This window comes from Pristis pectinata, chromosome 8, assembly GCF_009764475.1.
Source record: "Pristis pectinata isolate sPriPec2 chromosome 8, sPriPec2.1.pri, whole genome shotgun sequence".
In the NCBI taxonomy this organism is placed as follows: Eukaryota; Metazoa; Chordata; class Chondrichthyes; order Rhinopristiformes; family Pristidae; genus Pristis; species Pristis pectinata.
The window spans coordinates 49,461,839-49,481,213 of NC_067412.1; the positions used below are offsets into that span (position 1 = coordinate 49,461,839).

The 19,375-nt window shown below is 41.0% G+C and overlaps 1 protein-coding gene across 2 annotated transcripts in view; it reads left to right on the forward strand.

Moving 5' to 3' along the window:
• Positions 1 to 19,375, forward strand: part of si:ch211-26b3.4 (connector enhancer of kinase suppressor of ras 2) — a 563,588-nt gene that overhangs the window by 425,239 nt on the left and 118,974 nt on the right. The window lies entirely within an intron of this gene.

Genomic DNA, 19,375 nt, shown 5'->3' on the forward strand with positions numbered 1-19,375 from the left:
GAAATGTTAACTGTTTCTTTTTTCACAGGTGCTGCCTAACTACTGAGTGACTCCATGAAATGATTTCTTTCTTTTTCTCTGCTTTCCTTCCTGGATTTCCTCCTTTCCTTAATCTTTCCCAAAGAAGCCAATTTGTCATTGCCGTAAGATTCTGCAAACATCTACATCGTGCGAAACCACACCTCAGTGCTCCTTTTACACAGAGAATAGAAGCTTACAAAGCAGGAGCATCACAGATAAACTCTGCCCTGTCACTCACTGACCAGCAAGGGTCACAGGATGACGATCACGCAACAGAACTCTCAGATCCAGTATTTGTGTTTTGGTAGTGCTGAGGAAAGATGCTGTTGTGTGACTACATGGCTATCACTGGTGTGTGTAACTCATCTGCACATTTGATACACACTTTGAGCTCTCATGGGATCAGCTCCCAATCCTACACCACTCCTGCCCAATTTGCATCCCACTCCTTTTCCTGAAACAACATTCCTCCTTATCCAAGTCCGCTCCCACACAATATTTTACTTTCCTCCCCTGATTCCTTCTCCTCCTAACCCCAGTGTCCTGCTCTCTTCCCTGCCCAGTTACTCTTTTTCTGCCATTCCTGTCCACCTCCACTGACACTCTCCTCTACCCTTACCCCCTCCAATATACTGCTTGATTGATTTTCTCCAACAATTCCCACCCACCATTGACATCCTTCTGTGCAAAGCCTGTTCCATCACTCAGGATGCATTGGGACCGTGCATGCAACAGGATGTCAATGCTGAGAGACTGCAGAAGTAGCAGACACAGTTTATTTCAATCTAAGGAGTGTCACACAAATAAGACAGTTAGCTTCAGTATCTGTCAATTCCGTGTCAGCTCTGGGCAACTTCCAGTTGGTGGTCAATTTTAAATCTGAAATCAAAGGAATTGGCAAAGCTTTATGGAAGGCAGAGCTTTAAAAGCTTCTGAGGGAGGGGCGATGGATGAAATAGTTTTATTTAGGTATCAGGGTAGCAAGGCTTTGCACCACAGTCTCTTCAGAGTGATACTATGCTATTTACAAGCTGGTTCTTTTCTCCTACCATAGTTACAAATCCATATAAACGATGACTTTGTTTTTCATTAAAATATTTTCCCCGATAGGTTTCACTGTAACAAATACTATGAAGGGGTTCCAAAAGTCTAATGATTTTTGGTCACATAGAATGTTGCATAAGGCCATTTCTACCTTGGCTCACCTCTCCATAAAAATCTCTGATCCTGCCATAATAGTATCAAATTACCTCATAAAAATGTCCAGTTTTCACATCTTGTACCCTATTGCCACAATGGTGCAGCCAATAACAATGCTTCCACGTAGGTCCAATGACCAATCCTGCCCTCTGATGCTGTCTCTGTGGAGTTTGCATGTTCTCCGTGTGACTGCTTGGGTTTCCTCCCCAAGCTCCAGTTCTTCCCATTTCCCAAAACAGAAGGGTTGGTTGGTTAATTGGCCACTGTAAATTGCTCCTAGTGTGCCTGTTCCTGTACAGTATGACTCATTTGGTCCATTACTGACATGCTTTGTAACAGATTGTCTCTTGTCCCAACTAGTGTTTATTCGGCTCCAGTTTTGGTTGTAGTCTGCCTTGCTGCATTGAAACAAGAGTAGGCATTATGGTCTTTAGGGCCTATTCTTCCAGGTTCTGAGATAATGGCTGATCTATGACCTAACAACATTTTGCTGACTTTTCTCCTTGTCCCCTAATACCTTTGGTTAGCTAAAATCCAACAGAATGAAATTAATAAAGTCAATGTTGAGTTTATTGGATATGCACAAGTACATGTATGCACAGGTGCAATGAAAACTTACTTGCAGCAGCATCACAGGCACATAGCACCAGATACGCAACGTTCACAAGAAAAACATAAATGAAACATAAATGATGTGCAATTGTTATAAGGAAGAATAAATTAGAACAAAAAAAAGTCTATTGTAGTGTAAAGTGGTCAAAATTGTCAGAGTGTTGCTATACTGAGGTAATGATTAGGGTTGTGTGGGTTGGTTCAAGAACTGAATGATTGAAGGGAAGTAGCTGTTCTTGAACCTGGTGGTGTAGAACTTCAGGCATCTGTACCTCCGGCCTAATGGTAGCTGCGAGAAGATGGCATGGCCCGGATGGTAGGGATCTTTGATGATAGATATTGCTTTCTTGGCCTGACATCAGATATCATGTGCAGAGGGGAGTGACAAATCTTTACTGAAATCAAAAGAGACTGAAGATGCTGGAGTCTTAAACAAAAACCAGAATTCTGGAAGAACTCAGCAGGTTAAATAGCATCTGTGGAGGCAAAAGGTGTAAGTCGACATTTTGTGTTGAGATCCTACAAATCTTTACAACCCTCTGCATATCTTTCCTGACTTCATTCCTTAAAATTCTGGCTCACAGTTCCAAGTCCTGGATTACCCAGTTGGCTAAAGTAGTTTCTCCCTACTCCCCTTAAAATCTTGAAAACTTTCATCAAATCATCCTTTAATCTTCTAAATTCCAAGGAGCACAACCCTGTGTAGTTAGTTCTGTTAGCGTAACCCTTAGAGTCCAAATACCATGCCCATTTTCCCACTGTATTAACACCTCTCCATTCTTTCTTACAAACTTACAGTGATACTTGGAGACACAAGAGACCTCAGGTGATGCAATCTGGAGCAAAAGGCGAGCTGCTGGAGGCAGTCAGTAGGTCAGGCAGCATCTGTGGAGGGAAATAGACAATCAGCATGAAGAGATGAGGGGGCAGAGTGGGGCAAAAGCTAACAAGTGATAAATGGATCCTTCTTCACCTGGATCCTCCCATCACTTGCCAGTTCTTGCCCTGTCCCACTCTCTGACCTCTTTATACTAGCTATCTCCCCTCTACTCTTCCAGTCCAGATGAAGGGTCTTGACCCAAAACATTCACTGCCCATTTCGCTTGACAGATCCTGCCTGACCCACTGAGTTCTTCCAGCAGTTCATTTTTTGCTTTACAATGGTACATGTCTTTGTGCCAACAAAAAAGTTGGATACGTGGCTTTCAATCCCGTCAACAAAGTTGTTCATGAATATGCTAAATATGTGGTTCCAACTAACATCATGAAGAACCTTACTGGTCACTTTCTGCCAATTTGACTACTTGTCCATTTTCACCACTCTCTGATTCCTCTTGCCCAGCCAATTTCCAGCCATCCTAATAACTTCCCTACAATTTCACTGATTTCAGGTGTAGCTGAAAGCCTCTTTTGAGGAGCTATATAAAATGCCTTATGGAAATCAGTATAAAAACATACATAGTTTCCCTTATATGCTGATGTAATCACCTTTTCAAATAACTTCATTCTGGCTTTCTATGATCAACTGAAAATTTTCAAGGTCATTACCTTCTTTATAGAGTCTGGTAATAGATACTGATCTTACAGACTCAGGTAATGGCACAGCTACAGATGTAGGCCGAACTATCCATAATAGCCTGGTTTCCCACTTTTAACTTTCTTAAACTAATGCACTGATAAATGGAATTTTCAAATCTAAAGCATGGTTCCTAAGTTAAAAAGAATTATTATTAGGACACCTGGATTATTTTCAAATACCTCCTTTAAAATCCTGTAGTGGAAAACTTATGATATTGGGAATTTGTTATTTGAAAATGCCATTATAATCTTCTTCAGTTAATTTGTGCGTTAATTTTAGCAAACTCCTGTAATATCCATTTTCTCGTGATGTCTGGTATGCTACTGATCTCTTCTACTTAAATATTCATATAGGGTAATCACTCACCATGTCTGTCCTTTTCTTATTTCCATTAATAATATTCCTGTTATCTGCCTCTCTGTTACCCACCATTTTTTCTGCTGGGATTGTAATTTTATTTTTGTTTTTACTAATAGTATCCTTTCAAAGATAATTTTTGTACATTTCTTTTGTAACTGTCACTGCTTTGTCACCTTATTCTGTTCTTTGAAACCTTATCTTTTAGTTTTACATTAACCCCTGCCTTTCCTCTTTAGATGTCTCATTCCTTCAGGGTATAAACTAATGTAGCATCACATTAAGTTCACTGATCTGCAGTGGTTTTAGGCATTATCAGATAGGTCCATTTTACTGTGGACAATATCTGCCTCATTACAATCTTTGTGTTTCTCTCTTTCAAATAACAGATGGAACTCAATTATGTTGTGACCACTGTTAGGTAAATGTGTCTCATTACTGACTTCTAAATCTAATGTGCCACCTCCTTTGCCATTTATGGGACATGTAAACTATCCTGTACATACAATGGAAATTTATGACCTTTATAACATTAGTTTATTTGCATATCCAAATCCCTCATTAAACCCAGTCTGCCTTTTCTGCACATTTGTTTATTTTTGCATTTATGCCTTATGCTATTTTGCAGTTACCAGAGAGCCTGTGTACAATTCTTACTCAAGTCTGTCATTTAATGTTCCTTAATTCTCCCCTGAAGTCTCCACTACTTGCTTACCTCTTACTTTTCTTTCATGACTGCTTTCATTTTAATCAAAGACACTCCTCTCTCTCTACCAATTTCCTTATCTTTCTCATTAGCAGTATTTCCTGGTAAATTTTGTTTCCAATCCTGACCTAGGAGCCATGTCTCGATAATGACCATCAAGTTGAAAAACGTCTGTAACTATCTTTTCGCTATACTTTGCGCATTTGTAAAGAACAAATGTGGATCACATGCTGTTCTGTCCTTCTAACTGAATATTTTATTCACACATCTCTTATTTTTCTTCCCTGCTTTAATTACTTTACACCATTTAGTTTTCCCTTTACCTGTAGTGCCTAAAGCATCATTTATAATTTTCTTTTCAGTTATTCATTTTCAGACAACTGGGCATCACTGGCAAAACCAGGATTTATTGCCCATCCCTAAATGCCTTTGAGAAGCTGATGACTGGTGTTCACTTGAGAACCAGTATAAAATCTACCATTTTCCCCTGACTTAAGAGTTTATTGACTGCCTTTTAATCTTTTCTATTAGAACCTGCTCCCAGGTGGGTTCAGGTGGAGAACATGCCACCAGTACAGTCCCTTCCTATGCCGGAACTGGTGCTACCATCCCACAAAGTGTAACTCTTCTTTTCACTATTTATCTCCCTAAATTTATTCCCTCATTGCTTTGCTTCACTATCACACCATTTTAATACAAACTTCAACATGTTGTACTTGCATAGAACATAGAACAGTACAGTACAGGAACAGGCCCTTTGGCCCACAATGTCTGCCCCGAACATGATGCTGAATTAAATTAATTTTCTTCTGCCTGTACATGATCCATATCCCTCCATTCCCTGCATCTTCATGTGTCTATCTAACAGGCTATTAAATACTACCTGTTATCATATCTGTTTCCACCACCACCCCGAGCAGCCCATTCCAGGCACCTACCACTCTCTGTGTAAGGTATTTGCCCTACAAACTCAACTTTCCCCCTCTCATTTTAAATGCATGTCCTCCAGCATCTTAACAATCATCCATTCAGCAACAATATTAAAACAATAAAACACATGAGGAATACTTTAAAATAGGTTAAAATATTTTTCCATTTGTTTGTTACCTCTTACAACATAGCCCACAGGCTACATCCCAACATCATTCTTTCTGTCCTGGAACATCCAAAGTGGCAACGTTAACCCCTCAGGCTCAGCTTAACTTCCTTCCGTGTAGGTACCAAATATTACAACTAACTGAAAGGCATTTATAAAATTTGATAACCATCTTCAAAGTATATTGAAGATAGTTGTCATGGTACCTTGCAATTGTCACATGATCATACAATCTTAGAGCAATACAGTGTGGATACAGGCCCTTTGGCCCAACCAGTCCACAGTGACCACAGTGCCCACTCAACTAGTCCCAGCTTCCTGCATTTGGCCCATATTCCTCCAAGCCCCGCCCCTCCATGTACATATCCAAGTGCTTCTTAAATGATGCCATTGTACCTGCCTCAACTACTTCCTCTGGCAGCTCATTCCATATACTCACCACCCTCTGCATGAAAAAGTTGCCCTTCAGGTCCCTTTTAAATCTTTCCCCTCTCACCCTAACCTCTGCCCCCTAGTTTTGGACTCCTCTACCCTGGGGGAGATGCTGTTACCATCCACCGTATCTATGCCTCTCATAAGTTTAAACAGCTCTATAAGGTTGCCCTTCATTCTCCTACATTCCAGGGAATAAAGACCTAACCTGGTCAACCTCTCTCTATAACTCAGGCTTTCTACTCCTAGCAACATCCTTGTAAATCTTCTTTGCACTCTTTCCAGTTTAACCACGTCTTTTCTATAATAGGGTGTCCAAGACTGTACACAGTACTCCAAGTGCAGCCTCACCAATGACTTATATAACTGCAACATAATGTCCCAACTCCTATACTCAATGCCCTGACTGATGAAGACATCCTTAATATGTTCCTCACTTCCAGGTAATTATATGATGACAACAGCAATAGTGATAAGATATTGGTAAGGTCCACCTGTCATCAAACATTTCCAGCACATTGTTCCAGTAAACACATGGCAGAGTTAATTAAAGCACAGCTTGTCAGGTTCATTTCCATGTTGGGTTAGAGATCTCTCGCCTATTCTCCAAGGCATAAGAGATAGACAAATGCTGTTCATTTATCAGTGCCACTGGTTCAAGCCTCAGCTGATGCAGGAAATTTGCAAGTGTGAGGAAGGTTAAAGGAAAATATTGAATAAAAATCCTTGTAACTTCCCCTCCCATATTCCCATATCTGGAAAATTACAACTTATCTGGGATAGCTTATATCCTTGGTTGTTCTGTGCCTGATATTGAAGTTGCTATCAAGAATTTCCATGTGGTAGAGAGAGGATGTTGTAATGGGTGGGGAGAATTTGTCCACTTGGGTCATATATTGTCAACATCAATGTGTTTTGTTCACACTCAATTTTCAGACCACAGCAAAAACACTTTTGAAAAGCAAAAAAAAACTGCAGATGCTGTAAATCTGAAGTAAAATTAGAAAGTCCTGAATATGCAACAGGTCAGACAGCATCTGTGGTGAGAAAAATAGAGTTTATGTTTCAGTTTGATAACTTTTCATGAAAACTAGGAAAAAATTAGAAAACCAAATTCATAGTTCTAATGAAAGAATCATCAATCTGAAATATTAACCCTGCTTCTCTCAGCACAGATGCTGCCTGACCTACTGCTTATGTCCAGTACTTTCTGCTTTTATTTAATAAGACACCACCATCTTCAAGCTACTGAGGAATCTAAACTTGCTAAATTTCTGTTTGCCCAATATCCTGTCCAGCCTATCCCTATCTCCGCCCCAAATCCACCACCCAGCCCAGCCAAAGTCTGGGTTCTTGTTATGTGGGCTATCCAGAGAAGAATTCTGGAAGAAATATTAGTTTTTTTAATGAAGAGACCCTCCCTCATTTTCCAAATACCCTTCTTACCATTTGGACATGCCTCAGTTTACTGATGCTCTGCTGGGGTAAAACATTTGCTCGTTAAACAATAGAAGCATATTTAGTGGTTCCCTTCCTCTCTGTCAATCTATTTGTAAACTCAAAGGACTACATCGGGAATGCGTAAACTGTAAGTTGATATAAGAAGACTTTGACCGGGTGGTGTGTGGAGTTGACAGAGATGGATGGTGTGAAATTCTTGAAGTTTCAGTGGCTTGATCTGGACAAGACCTCTGTGGTCAGAGTGTTAAGTGATGAACAATCCAGTACAAATCAAAGGTAACTACAGCAGTGGGTGGGGTGGAAAATTCACTTTGTTTTAATAATTTAAATTTAATTTTACTTATAAGGTAGTGAATGGCTTGACACATAGGAGGAGGCTATTCAGTCCATCAGGCCCATGGCAGCTCCCAATACAGTTTCCATCAGTCCATTCCCCCTTGCCTCCCCACTCCTTATTTCCCTGCAACAACTTCTCTCTCACATGCCTACCAATTCCCTGGAGGGGCATCCATAAAGACTCTGAGTGAGAAGACGTTGAAGATCTCACAACTAAAGACCCATAGACCCAGGGGGCAACTCTATCTCTCTGAGGACTGGTACCAACAGAGGCTAAGGTTTACCAAGATAGTTGTGACAGAGATCTGCAGCTCTTATGTCCTCAGCTTTGGGCTCCTCCCAGTGTCTGCTCTGCTCTAACAATTGAGCTCAAGATCGCCAACATACTCACCGGCCTAGCCAGCTGCCTGTATCTTATAGTTTGCTGCTCACCGTGGCATTGCGGAGGTCACTGATGCTTTATCCTCAGACAGGTGATCGCTCCGTTTTTCCTTTAGGCACAAGGACTTTCAACATTGCAAGTTTCCTCAGGATTCAGACTTTCATAGACTGACTCAGCCTCAGAATCTGGGTTGTGAAGGGCCTGTTTCTTGACAGGTGCCTCCTGACTAGTTGAGTGTTTCCAAAGGGACCCTTTGGTTCTTTCTGTAAGGAGAGAGCTATAAGGATGGGAGAGTGTTGGAAGTGAAGCCACTGTGATGTCTCATAGACCATTGATTCTGATCTTTGGATCTCTATATCCATATTGTAGCAATGGTAAGGGACTGTACAAATGTGATACAAGATGCCGTGGCATGGGTTCTCACTCCATTTGTGGTACACCAAGTACTCACTTAAAGCAACTCCTGCTTCTTTAGTAATGATGCATGAGTCAGCTTTGAGATTCAAGCACCAAGTTTTAGTTGGAGACAATTCCTGATGGAAGCATATTTGATAATCAGAGTCAGAGGCCAAAGGTTTCATAATAAATGCTTGTATTTCATATAAGGAAGGATAACTTTCTGTACCTCTATACGATGGGAGACAATTGTACCCATTTCCAACAACGGTCACTGTGTGCAGCCCACAAAGCTGATACCAATATTTATTATGATGTAAACAAATGACTGGGCACCTGTGTTTCAATGAGTTGCCATCCATCTTTGTGTTGCAAAGACTTAATCTGGTGCTTTAGATTACAACAAAATAAAGCTGCATAATGCACTTGTCCCTCTCATTTGTCCCTCTCCATTAGCAATTCCACACAATGCTCCACCAAATATTTCTTTCTCAGTTAGAAGGTAAAGTTTAAACAAAAGTGCTTTCTCTATTCAGCATAAAAGATTAAACAGAAGTTATTGATCTCTGAGTCTTAAAGGCCTTTTACAACAAAGTAAATGGAAAAATTAAATATAAATGAAATCTGTTTCATTAATAATCAATGTTATAAACTCTAATGTGTTCTTATAGTGCCAGCTTTCCAACGTGGGTTTAACAGTCCAAGCTCTGCACTACGTTATCATGACATGCTGAGGATAGGATGTTGAATCCTCACAATGCCACTGGTTCTCACCTGAGACTGGGCAGATAACAGAGTGCAGATCTGCTGTGGCCCACACATTGTCGCAATAGCCTCTCGACACCTGATAACCTCGACAAACACCTATCAATAACCTCCTGCCCTTATGACTGCACTGAGGCATCTGTGTGTTCCCATTGACAAGTATTCTGCCCACTCTAAAGACTGACCTGCTGCTGACTTCACAGGAGCTTTAATTGTCCATAGTGATCCTGTGTGTCTTTGGCCGGTAAACAAAGAATCAAACAAATGAGATGAACCCAAGAGATGGTTGCCTTGCAAGATGAATGTGAGGAAAGGGAGAGTACAGGACAGAGTATCAGTATCAGGCTGTCAGGCTATGTGAGATTTTAGTGTTGGGGTTAATGACAACACATGTCAGGTGCAAGCATAAGACATAGAGGGCTTACATCAACATATCGTATCAGGTCACACTATGTACTCCCACTCCATACTCAGGGAGTTTCAGTCAAATAACTGAGTCCCCTTGCCCCTTCCTCCCAGCCAGGCCTGGCTCTTATCCTGGAAGATCTCTCCAGGTCTCACTCTGTGACTTGAGAGTGGGCTCCTTCTTCTCTCCTGCCTCCCTGCACCGATCTCTTTGCACAAGTTGTCACAGTGTCCTGAGTGTGTTGTACAGATCTTTTCAGAGGCAAGAACTCTGATGTCACAACTGCACTGCTGAATACCAAAATCTGAGCAAAACTGCACAAATTATTTTTAATAGAATGAGGCATGTACTGCAGAGTTTGAAAAAAAACACCAATGCATGATGACTATGCCAGAAAATTACAAATCTTTAGAAACCTGTGGCATGGCATCCTTTGCTCACTTGCCCAGTTTCCGCTGTTGAATCTATCAGATCATTATTGCCCAGAATTTTGAGATCTGTTCAAAAACCTGGAGCCTTAGGTTTGCACCCGTGGAAAAGTAAACTCTGTGAGGCTCTGCTTCTGCTATGGTCTGAACAGGAGCAGCCAATTAGAGAACAGTACCTGGAAATCTGCAATTGGGAGTACTCCCTACTTTGAGAAGAGGGGAGAAAAGGAGCTGTAACAAGGAAGCACTGACTCCTGATGCCCCCTTCGAGAAAGGCTCTGCAACAAGGTGAAGCTCCGTAAATTTTACTTTGTAGGGTATAGTCTTAATGGTGATGACCAGTTTATATATTTCCGAAATAAATAACTGCTGGAAAAAATGTGGGCAACAGTTCATTTAACTCCACCTGGAGTATAACCTTTGCAATTGCCATCGTTTTATCAGAATGTCATTAGGACAGTGAATTGCCTAAAGCTTTTGATGGTGGTTCCCCTGCCTTGAATGTGGAGCTCTGCCTTGCCTGGAACTGATAGTGTAATGGTTATTATACGCCAGCCCCATTTTACTGTCAGCACACAATATAATCAGTGCAGAACCCTATAGTTTGTAGAGAGATTTTCATCCTGTTATCTCGACCTGGAGTCAAACTTGCTTTCTCAGGAGTGAAAGGATCAAGGACTTCTTTGGCACCTGCAGCTCTCTCTAATGTCAACAGCCTGGACTGCGAGGAATAGGATCCTTCAACTGTGTCTCCCTTTTCTGTCCCAGGTCCAATACTAAATCCTGCTTGAATTAATAATTTGCTACTGAATGTCTGAGATAGCTACAAAGCTCTTCTTGGTGATGAAAACAATATCCTTCCAGATCTTTAGGTTAATGTCAGAAGCTACCAAATATAGTCCAACCTAAGGGCTACAGGTTAATGCCTTGGATCTCCCTGGTGCAAACTACCCTAAAAGACTGTCTCTTGCTGAAGTACTGAACAGAAATTGTAAGGGAGTGCAGCTGTGAAAACGGAGCTGAGAATTCTGTGGCTGAGGAGAGTCACCAACAAGAATGCCAAACTGTGATATCTTGTGCCTGGACATTGCTCTATGTACCTAAATCTTGTAATGCAAAATTCTGGACCCGACAGTGAAAGAAAGTTCATGTGACTCCATGGACATTTGCTGTTTGGTTAGGGAGCTGCAGTATGTTGTCGGTGGGGGAATTCCATGTTGGATGATAGGTGGGTGGGCTCATGAGTTGGGGAGTGGGAGTCAGCAGTATAAAGAGTGACAAAAGAGAACCAGTAAGTTAAAAAAATTAAAGGAGACTGATTTGAATAGGGTTTCCGGTACAGTCTGGAATGTGCTGCCCTTTAGAAAAAATAACCACATCCACAAAACAGCTGGAAAAAAAACCTTTGACAATCGACTAAACCTGTTTGGGTTGTAATAGCAGACTTGCCTTGGATCAATAATTCCTAATTTCTCCTGGCATTGCTCTAAATGAGTGTTGCATGAGGAACAGTGTCATTATATGTGTGCCAAAGTGTGGGCTGTCTTAGCCATGGAACCCTTTGTGATGGGATGTTCCCAAATACGGTGATTTGATCCAGAAATCCACATCACTTCCCATATGAGAAAGGCAGTACTACATGAGCAATTTCTGGGAGTGTAACTTCTAAACTCAAAACTATTTAAAAAAACAAGAAAAAATCCAATTCATCTCACCAGCTCATTGTACTATTCTTGTTTTATTTCACCTATAAATCCATCTTTATGAGGTGAGGACATTACAGCTGTAAATAAAATGACTTTTCTATCAGCCCCCATGAAACTTGACTAACTGGCCTATTAACAAAATGATGTGAAAGTCTAGACTATACAGGCATGAATTACAAAAGAACTGATTCTATTTATTTTAATTAAACCGTTTTTTTTGTGGAAAGTACCCTAGAGCTTAACATCTACATATGGAGGATTTCGATCTATAGTGTCATAAACTCCATACAAAACAGGAGCTGATTTCTGTTCCTGGCTGTGGGTGTTCTGACATAAATAAATATGAGTGGAAGTTCAGCAAAAACCAAAGATTGCATAACCCAGAGGGGGAAGATTTCTTCTGTCAGGATTCCAATTCTGTTAATGCATGAGGATAAATGTTTTGATTAAGCATTCCCCAGGGCTCGTCTTTCAGCCAAGGCAGAACATGTCAGAAATCTGAGCATGATGATTACTGGCTCAAATGACTTTCATCCATTTAATTTTATGCAGAGAGAATCTTCCCTACGTTTATCCGAACCAGCCATCATTTTCTAAACTTTGTGCACCCTGAGTGTTGCCGCTCTGCTGTTTATCTGTGTCAAGTATTGGACCCTGACATAACTCTGGCATTTGAGAGCGAAGGCAAATTAAAAATAGATAACATATACACCAAGAGCGAGGTGTTGGGTGAGAGATTCACAGCTACACAGAATTGGGAAGTTTATTAACTGCCCACTTGGGCTTCAGAACAATTCATTCCTCATTCCTCAACAAGTCATATATTTAACTTTAGTGGAAACAGAATAAGCAGATTTAAAGTACCTTTAAAAGTCAATTTACAAAAAAATTGCAGCATTTCCATTTGCTTACTGACTTTGCACGTTCTCCTCACAAGGATGAGTGGAGATCAAGGAGGCCAATAAGATCAACACTCCACAGATACCTCCAGTTGCTTCCTCCTCCCCGTTCCATCTCATTGTCTCATTTCAGTTGAATAAATCCAGAGTACCTTTTGTCCGAACTATCCCACATGTGGAAGATCATCCCTGTCCTAAAACATGAGGTCAAACTGTAGTAGAGTGTGGGTGATTATTACTCATTTTGTATCACAGTATCATTGTGGTAACAGTGTCAACCACGGCTCAGTGAGTGGCATTCTCACTCAGAAAGCCATGGGTTCAAGTCGCACTCCAGAGCATTGAACTTGAAATTAAAGCTGACACTCCAGTGTAGTGCTAAGCAGCCAAAGGTGCCTTCTTTCAGACAAGCCAATAAACCTAGGCCTCACCTGCACTCTTAGGTGCAAGTCAAAGAGTCTCAGAGAGACACAGCATGGAAATAGGCCCTTCAGCCCATCAAGTCCACGCTGACCATCAACCACCCAATTTTACACTAATCCTACCCTTACCTATTTGATAATTCTCACACTTCCATCAACTCCTTTCAGATTCTATCACTCATCCACACACTAAGGGCAATTTACAGTGGCCACTTAACCTATAAGCCCTATGTGAGATGTGGGAAGGAACCAGAGCACCTGGAGGAAACCCATGCAGTCACAGGGAGAACATGCAGACTCCACATAGACAGCACTCGAGGTCAGGATCACACCTGGATTCAGCTGTATCTTTGTCCTACCACAGCCAGCTGAATTAAATTGAATATAGAGCTCAGCTGCTGATTTCTCCCATTCGTTTTAGTGGGAATGCTGTATTGCATCAGATTTCACCTGCAGTTCGCACAGCTAGGAAGTCTGCAGAGGTTGCTACTGCCCCCTTGGACTCTGTGCGAAATCTTCTGGTACAGGAGAGGTGCCCTGGGACCAACCATCTGCTGAGCAGGAGGCTGGAATTCAAACCAGTCTTGGCAATGCCCAAGTCCTCTTCCGGTTGATGCAGACAAATCACAGCGATAGGGCTGCCCCATTTAATTGCAGACCTGGGATGTGGACAAATGCTGTCAGGCTACATTAGAATAGTGTGATGAAGACCTAATAGCAACAGGTTGACATTTGAAAATCCAGAATGAAACGAGTTGACACCAGGATTCTTCCAACTTGTGGGACAGCTTCTTATTGTTTTTATTTCTAAATTTCTTTTGGAAACCTCTTTATTATGGGAAGAGTAGAAATTTGAACTCTCTTACCCCAGAAAGCTGCTGCTGATGGATTAGTTGTAAGTGTTAACACTGAACTTGAAAGATCTTTGTTAGACAAACGTATTAAGAACATTTAACAGCAAGAAACTAAGATCAGTGTATGGTTTGAGTACAAATCAGCCATAATATAATTGGTGAAATAAGCTTGAAGGTTGATATTTGTCCTAATAATCCAAATTACAGATCTTAACTAGTGTGTAAAGTGATGCCATTGGTTGGGACTGTAAATGTGAAGAGAAATAGAGAGGTGTAGTCATATATATATTCTACTAAATAACACTGTGGGTATGCTGCTAGGGAAAAGGTGTCCCATTATGTGAAAGTAATCAAAACCCTGTAATGGCCAGCATTCATGCCCATAGTAATTTTGTTCCAGTTTGCAAAGAACTGTGGTTATAAATAACAAGCATTGGACAAGAGTATATCTACCATTTCATGTGCCTTCATCAAGAATGTCATACACCATTTATTGCAAATTATTCAGATGAGGGAATCTTTTTTTATTCGTTAGTGCTAAGTATGAATCTGAAATGAGAAATACTAAAGATGCACCATCTGTGGAGGCAAAATATTTTACTGTTGAGACTCTAGTATAGCAGCATTCAATTTTGTCTTGTGCAGGTGCACCAGCTGAACTTATTGACACACTCTGAGAAGACTCTGCTAATGTTAATGCACTTACAAGGACCTTGGCAGAAAGGAGTGCACCCTTTCAGAGACTGCCACGTATCCAGGACCCCCACCAAAACTGTCAAATATACAGGACCTCCACTTAAACTGACAAATATACAGCATCCCCACTGAAACTGACACACATACTCAGGATCCCCACTGAAGCTGCCATAAACCTAGTATCCTCAGAACCCCTCAGATGCCACTTATCCAGAAATTCCCCAGAAACTGGAGATTTGTTGGTGCTGACAGGGAAAATTAGTAAGTACTTGAATCCATGAAGGTTACCAGTAGGCAGTAGTGGACTATTTATAGCAAAGAGCTACAGAGGCATAAAGGGAACTGCTGTCTTGTTTTCTGCAAGCATCCTCAGAGAGTATTAGCTATAAAGAAAGGTTGGACAGACACAGATTGTTTTCTCCGGAGTGTCAGAAGCTGAGGAGTGACCTGATAGAAGTATATAAAATTATGAAATGCATAGGTAGGGTAAATAGTCAGTGTCTTTCACCCCTGCATAGAAATGTCAATTACTAGAGGGCATAGGTTTAAGGCGGGAGGCGGAAAGTTTAAAGGAGATTTATGAGGCAAGTTTTTTACACAAAAAGTGGTAGGTTCCTGGAACATGGTGCCAGAGGAAGTGGTAGAAGCAGATATGTTAGCAATGTTTATTCAGGCACATGAAAAGGCAAGGTTTGGAGGAATATAGACCATGTGTGGGCAGATGGGATTATTTTATTTGGCATTGTGCTTGGCATAGACATTGTGCGCTGAAGGGCCTGTTCCTGTATTGTACTGTTCTATCTTCTACAATATTACATTCATGGGGCATATGTGTGTATTGGTATTGGTATGGGTTTATTATTGTCACTTGTACTGAGGTACAGTGAAAAACTTGCATACTGTTCATACAGATCAATTAATTACACAATGCATAGATGTAGTACAGGGTAAAAACAATAACAGAAGACAGAGTAAAGTGTCACAGCTACAGGGAAGTGCAGTGCAGGTGGACAATTAGGTGCAAGGTCATAATAAGGTGGATGGCGAGGTCAAGAGTCCATTTCATCATATAAGGGAACCATTCAATAGTCTTATCACAGTGGGATAGAAGCTGTCCTTGAACCTGGTGGTACGTGCCCTCAGGCTCCTGTATCTTCTGCCTGATGGGAGAGGGGAGAAGAGAGAATGACCCAGGTGGGTGGGATCTTTGATTATGGTGGCTGCTTCACCAAGGCAGCGAGAGGTGTAGACAGAGTCTGTGGTGGGGAGGCTGGTTTCCGTGATGTGCTGGGCTGTGTCCACAACTGTAGTTTCTTCAAATTAAAATTCAATAACTGATCTGTTGATTAAGTTTATGCAAGGATATCGAGTAGCATTTATTCTGCAAAATGAAATCCAAATTCTTTTCAAGATGGGGAGAGCATTGTTTGTTATAGAATGGTGAATCACTGGCCTTCTGCACAAGGACCATAAAGTAAGAAAAGCATCAAAATGTTGCACACTGAATGGAAAATCCGGCCAATAGATTTTGAATGAATCACAACACAGCTGCCATAATTAGTACTTTTTAAAAAAATTATGGCACTCTGCATTCTTAAATGCGGAATTGCAGTACCATATGGAATAATTTGTTATTAGGACATAAATTATCAAAGAACAATTAAAATAAACCTCTGAAATTGTCTCATACAAAATTATTTATTTAATACTATTAAAATTAATGCCCGATGTTCTTGGATAGGAATGTTTTGAAAATCCCTTTTACTGTCTTATCAGTCTCATATGTCATGCATTAAGACAGGAGAGATGAATATTTATGGTTGAATTTCAGTACTGAGAAGATTAATCTTTTGATGCGGGGACATTTATTTGGAAACCAGTGCAAGTTTCAGGTTGAGGAAGAAAATGATGTGGCTATTTTTATGAGTGCATGGGAAATGCGTTTTAAACATGAGAAAAGTATGAGGAGGAACTGATAGTAATATTTCCATTACTACACAGGTGCAGAAAAATGCTGAGCTCGGCAGCTATGATAGATCAAAGCACCCAAAAGGGCTCAGAAGGAATGTGATATGATTTCCATTTGGTAGAACAGATTATAAAAAACTATTCATTTTTGAAAATAATTGTGTTGAATTCTCAGTTTTGAATTGCTGCTTTAAGATGGGTTGTTGCATGAATTCATAATAACTGTATTTGCTAAAATTACATAAAGAACTTTATTCTGTGTAGTTTGTGTAATTTCATGCACAATTCCCATTCTTTGTGTGTTGTCCAAACCAAAATTCTAAATGTGTAACTGAGGAGGAAGTTTGGTCCCCATTCTTAACATATGAACACAAAATGTGTGATCATTCTTAGTAACTGGTTATTGATGTTTCACAATTACGGCTTACTTAAAATATCAGCACAATTCTAACCTTTTAGCCTGAGACACCATGCTCAAATAGATGGTTAGTTGAGGTAGGACTATACTGTAGACCAGATCCTGCAGTCTCATATCCCCAAGAGTATGACTGTCCATTGGGATTGTCAATCACATGCCCAGCACCAGGTTCCCAAACAGACACTCAATCTGGAGCTCTGTCATGGCTTGAGATTACTAGGCCAATAGAGAAGAAGATTCAAGGGTGTGCTCAAAGCTTCCTTGTAGAAGTTTAACATCCCCACTGACTCCTGAGAACCTCTGGCTCATGACCGCTCAAAGTGGAAAGGGACCATCTGGGATGATATTGAGAATCTTGAGGCTATGCATTGGGAGTCTTGCATAAGCAGTGGAAGGGGTGCACCCCCTCACAAACTGCCCACCCACTCTGTCATCTATCACCTGCCCCGTCTGTGGAGTAGTCTGTGATTGGCCTCATTTGCCACCCACAAGACTGGAGTGGATGCAAATCACCCTCGATCCTGAGGGACTGCCTAAGAAGAAGATCATGGAATTATCCACATCTGACCTTTACCTGACTTTGATTTTTTTTCATACATCGCTTTACAGCACGTACAATCACAGTATTAGCTTGGAAGCTAGTTATTATCCATGAAGGGGTTAATCTATTTGAAATCAATGGATTAAAAATTCCTTTAAAAAAGAACGCTGGGAGTCTGTAATTTTCAGACTAGTGCAAATGACAATTACAAATGTCATGTCTTCTAAGGACTCTTGTATACACTGGAGGTCACATGACCTTTATAAAAATATCATCCAATTATGGTGAGGATCCAACAAGCCAGAGAAGCCTGCAGCCTTTCTGTTTTTTCCCCTTTATCTAAATGAAGGACGTGTGTTTATACATGTTTATGTGTATTGGGTTTAATTATCTTGTTAGTTCAGAGCTTGCATGATTTGTGTCTGTGACTAGCAGCAGTTTAATTAGCTTTCCATTTTCACTTTGTTAAGGATTTTTTTTCAAGAGGCATTCCTTGATTGGATATGAGGTAGATAAAAGTCACAGGGAATTCAGAACAAAGACATTTCCCTGCCCAAGAAAACAAGTTATCTAGACGGCTCCAATTTATTCAAACAGAGTGCTGGAACTTCATCCCCTGGGTAAAATTAATTGAGAATCTATTACAGCACGACCAGAAAGGGAGAGCAGACCTACCTGGAAATTAAATTGTAGGACACTTTTTTTTTCAGAATTATGCAATTAAAAATCTCCTTCTCCCAGACTGAAACACAACAATGACCATTTCTGAAATGTTTCACTTCACTCTGAAAATTTGGGCCAAGTACCTCCTGACACAAGTCATCCTTGCACTGTAATGTGATTTCCACAGTAGTCCCACACAAAGGGAATCACTAGAGCACATTGGGCACTTATAGCATAACATGCTCCTCTTAACATAATGTTGGACTAGGACATCAGCTCAATAAGTAAATTACTTACCTACACCCTTGCCCTCTGTACTGAACCAAAATGCACCCCCCACTAATCCTCAGTAATGTTCTATCAGGCTTGATCTCCCCCTCCTGACCATGAGCTACTCTCCCCACATACCCACCTCCAACAGCCCGATCCCTACCACTTGTCAGCCTTCCCACTTCCTGATCACCTCCAGGAATGTTGACATTTACCCTTCTCCCAATCCTTACCATAAATTCTAATGCCTTCCCTTCTCCGAATCTCCTCAGCAAATAACGTATCTCTCTTCTCCAGATTCTCTCCACAACCACTAGTTCCTTCTCTCACTTCCCGATCTCTTCCACAAATGGTAACCTTCCTTTGTCTGGATTCCTCCACAAATACTGGTCTCTTCCAGCATTTGTGGAGGAAATGCTGGGTGGCTCAATAGAGATGCTATTAAAGCGCCAGCGATCGGTGTTCAATTCCTGTTGCTGTCTGTAAGGAGTTTGTACGTTCTCCCCATGACTGCGCAGGTTTCTTCCAGGTGCTCCAGTTTCCTCCCAAATTCCAAAGACGTACGTGTTAGCAGGTTAACATGGGTGTAATTGGGCAGTGCGGGCTTGTTGGGCCGGAAGGGCCTGTTGCCGTGCTGTATGAATAAAGTTTTTAAAGTTTTTCCCCGAACCTCTCCACAATTCCTGCTCTTGCCTTCTCACCAACCCAAGCACAGGCCCATCGGGGGCTGCTTCCATTGACCTCCCACATGCAGACTCAGA